The sequence below is a fragment of the Eptesicus fuscus genome, chromosome 9 (genome assembly GCF_027574615.1).
Source record: "Eptesicus fuscus isolate TK198812 chromosome 9, DD_ASM_mEF_20220401, whole genome shotgun sequence".
Classification (NCBI taxonomy): Eukaryota; Metazoa; Chordata; class Mammalia; order Chiroptera; family Vespertilionidae; genus Eptesicus; species Eptesicus fuscus.
Genome location: NC_072481.1, coordinates 80,997,316 through 81,001,138, shown reverse-complemented (window position 1 = coordinate 81,001,138; position 3,823 = coordinate 80,997,316). Strand labels below are relative to the sequence as shown.

The following is a 3,823-nucleotide window of genomic DNA, read 5'->3' as shown; positions in this document are numbered from 1 at the left end:
GTCTGAGGCCTAATCAAGAGTAAATAGTAATTCAAGCCAAAGTTCATTCTCTAGAGAATTAAATAATCCTTGGGCAGGCTTGTTAAACAATGTTCCAGGATGATCTTAAGTCTTAGAGAGGTGTTGTTGTTTTTTAAATAGGTAATTTTTTTATGCAAAACTTGCTTAGAGTCTTATATCAACAAATCACAATTAATATCTTTAGACTCTATCTGAGGACTAAAGCAATTGTCAGGCAATTATTTTGTCATTTCCCAAGCTTACCTGATAGACTTATATTACAAACAGAATTTTATTTTCAGTATTGCAATTGTAACATTAAAGTGCAACCTATTAAAAAACTATTTCCACTTTCCAACTTGAGCCCAGCAAATGGCTCCATCAAAGAATGGTGGTGAGAAGAAAGGCCGTTCTGCCAGCAACCAGGTAGTGACCTGAGGGTACACCATCAACATTCACAAGTGCATCCATGGAGTGGGTTTCAAAAACCATGCCATGAAGGAGAGGGGAACTCCAGATGTGCACATTGACACCAGGCTCAATGAAGCTTTCTGGGCCAAAGGTATAAGGAATGTCTCATACTGTATCTGGGTGCAGTTGTCCAGAAAACATAATGAGGATGAAGATTCACCAAACAAGCTCTATATGTTGGTCACCTATATATCTGTCACCACTTTAAAAACTCTACTAACAGTTAATATGGATGAGAACTAACTGCTGATCCTATATAATAAAAGGGTAATATGCAAATCGACCGAACGGCAGAATGACCAGTGACTATGACACACACTAACCACCAGGGGGAAGAAGCTCAACGCAGGACCTGCCCCCAGCCCACAGGCCCTGATCACCCAATCAGGGCCTGCTGGCCAACCTCTCGGTCCCTTCCTCCAGCAGGCAGGCTCCGATTGCCTGTTGGCGAATGGGGAACCAGGGGTGGGTGGCGGCAGACGTGGGAGGCTCTAGGCCAAGGCCCCCGCCCCGCTGGTTGCCCCACACACAGAGGGTGACTGATGGCAGGGGATGGGGCCAGCGAGCAGGCAAGAACGGCCAACCTCTCTGTCCCTCGCCCCCGCCGGCAGGCTCCAATCTCCCGATGGCAAACGGGGAACTGGAGGTGGGTGGCCATGGGGAGCGAAGCCAGCTGCCCGCAGCTGGGGAAGATGGCCCAGATTGTAGGCCAGGCCTAGGGACCATACCGGTGCATGAATTTTGTGCACCGGGCCTCTAGTTGTTGAATAAAGTTATAAAATTGGGGGGGAAAAGACTATTTCCAAAGCAAGCAGAAAAACAGGGAAAAACAAAAATTATCCAAAAAAATCAGCTAAAGCTCTATCAAAAATAGAGGCCTCCAAAAATACTAATCCCCTAGTATTATAGTTAACTATTTGTTTAAACACATTTAATCCACTAAAGATACTGTTTTAATTGAGCCACTTGTCCTTATGAATAAATGGTAATGGGCTTGAATTTCCACAACACATTTTAGACTCTTTAAAGTCCAATAATTGGTAATTTTAAAAATTCAGCAGAGGCTGTTCTGAAGTTATCTATACATTAAAAAAATAGTTTGATACGAAGCTCAGTAGTAGCAATCAAGTTTAGAGAGAGGGCTTGGAAAGAGTATTTTAACTACTTATTAACTTTTAAAATATTTCAAACCCTTTAGAAGCATCTATTTACATGAATTCAATGCAATAATTAGAGATTATTCTTCTCTCTTCATTAAGATAACTCCCTGAGAATCTCTATTCAGCGCTTAGTGATAGTCCCTCATCTGGCTTCATCTGAAACACCTGGAAAATGCTTTAAAATAGAAACATAACTCAGGCCACCCCAGAGATTCTGGTGCAGGGAACAGAGTCCAGGATCACACAGGAGAGGGGAGGGGGGAGCCTTCCCAGTGATTCTGATGCACACCCAAGTGTGGGGACCATAACCAGTAGGGGTACTTGGGATACTTTCTTCTGGTGGCCTATTTCAGATGAAAATGCAGCCTTAGAATTATTTGGCTTTTGCAGCCCAAAAATAACTTGGAAAACATGTAGCCTGATATAGAAATTCTGTCTGTATCCTACAGTTCTGACTTTTAAGTGAAGTGGACTGTACTTAGGCCCCAGATAGTTCTCATTAGTGAACAATTACTCTGTATTTTAATATTGCATTTCATAGCAGGAGCCCAGGTTCAGTCAACCTTGTCCAGTACTAGAAACTAAAGCCTAAACCAAGGGTTGGCAAATGATAGTCTATGGGCAAACCCATTCTTCTGCCTGTTTTATAAATAAAGTCTTATTGGAACACAGTCATGCTCATTCATTTGCATATTGTCTATGGAAGCTTTCACACTACCAGGGCAACCTTGATTACTTGAAACAGACATCATGTAGCCTGCAGAGCCTAAAATATTTATGACCTGGCCCTTTACAGAAAATGTTTGCTGACCCTTGGCTTAAATCTTATTTAAATTGACAAATATGTTATTTTTCTGCACAATAAAAAATAAAGAAGTTAAATATAAAATACAATTCTTACAATTCAATTATAAGAAGAGAGCCCAGTTTCTTTTTAATGGGTGAAGGACAAACTCACACTTCATTAGAGAAGATATATTAATGGCAAATGAGGACATGAAAACATATTCAATGTCATGAGTCATCAGGAAAATGCAAATTAAAACTACAATGAGATGCCACTGCACAATTATTAAAATCACAAAAAGTAAAAAAGACTGACCATACAAAGCATTGGCAAGGATGCAGAGTAACTAAAACTCCCATACATTGATGTGGGCATACAAGCCTTTGGAAAACAGTTTCAATGTTTTGTTGTTGTTTTTAAGTTAAACATATATCTATTATATGACCTAGCCATTATTCCCAAAAATATTTACTCATAAGAAATGAAATCATATGACCATACAAAAACTTGTACACAAATATTATAGCAGCTTTATTTTTAACTGGAGGCCCAGTGCACGAATTCGTGCATGAGTGGGGTCCCTTGGCATGGCCTGTGGGGATTGGGCCAAAACCGGCAGTCCAATGCCACCTGCCGCTCCTGCCTGCCGCTCCCGCTCATCCCGGCCCCACTGCACCTGCTGCCACAGGCTCGCACCAAATCAGTCCTGAGAGGCTTGCCCCGCTACAGCAGCACTCACCAGCTATGAGCCCTGCATCTGGAGCCCACCTTGAGAGGGGTGGGGGTGAGGGGCCAGGATATGATTGACCCTCCGGGCTGGCGGTGGGATGCCCTTGCTGGCCCAAGATCCGAATCCATCCCGCTGACGTTTGTGCCAGTTGTTGGGAGCCACCTGGCAACTGCTTTTATATCGTTTCTTCCTTGTGGAGCATCTAGGGAGAGGAAGCAGCCACAGTGCCTGAGGCTGACTTCCAGGAGGCCAGTGGCACTTTCAGGATCATGCCAGTGGTTCCTGGCCTATTCTCCAGAGATTGGACCTGCAGAACTACTGAGGGAGTGAGTGGCTGCTGCCGGGCTGGTGGGCTGCCGGGAAGGGTCGGTCAGCTGAGCAGCACTCCCACTGTGGGGGCGCACTGACCACCAGGGGAAGCTCCTGCGTTGAGCGTCTGCCCACTAGTGGTCAGTGTGTGTCATAGCAATCAGTTGACCGGTCATTTGGTTGTTCAGTCGCTTAGGGTTTTATATATATATAGATAATCAAAAACTGGAAACCAGCCAAATGTTTATCATCAGGTGAATGGATTAAAATAAAAACAAAAACCTGTGATATAGCCATGCCATGCAATATTACTCAGCAATAAACATAAGTGAACTATTGATACATGCAACAATATAGATGAATCTC

At 43.4% G+C, this 3,823-nt stretch overlaps 1 pseudogene; it reads left to right on the top strand.

Moving 5' to 3' along the window:
- The first annotated feature begins 372 nt into the window (after positions 1 to 372).
- LOC103290168 (60S ribosomal protein L31-like) lies at positions 373 to 714 on the top strand (annotated as a pseudogene).
- Positions 715 to 3,823: the final 3,109 nt, after the last annotated feature.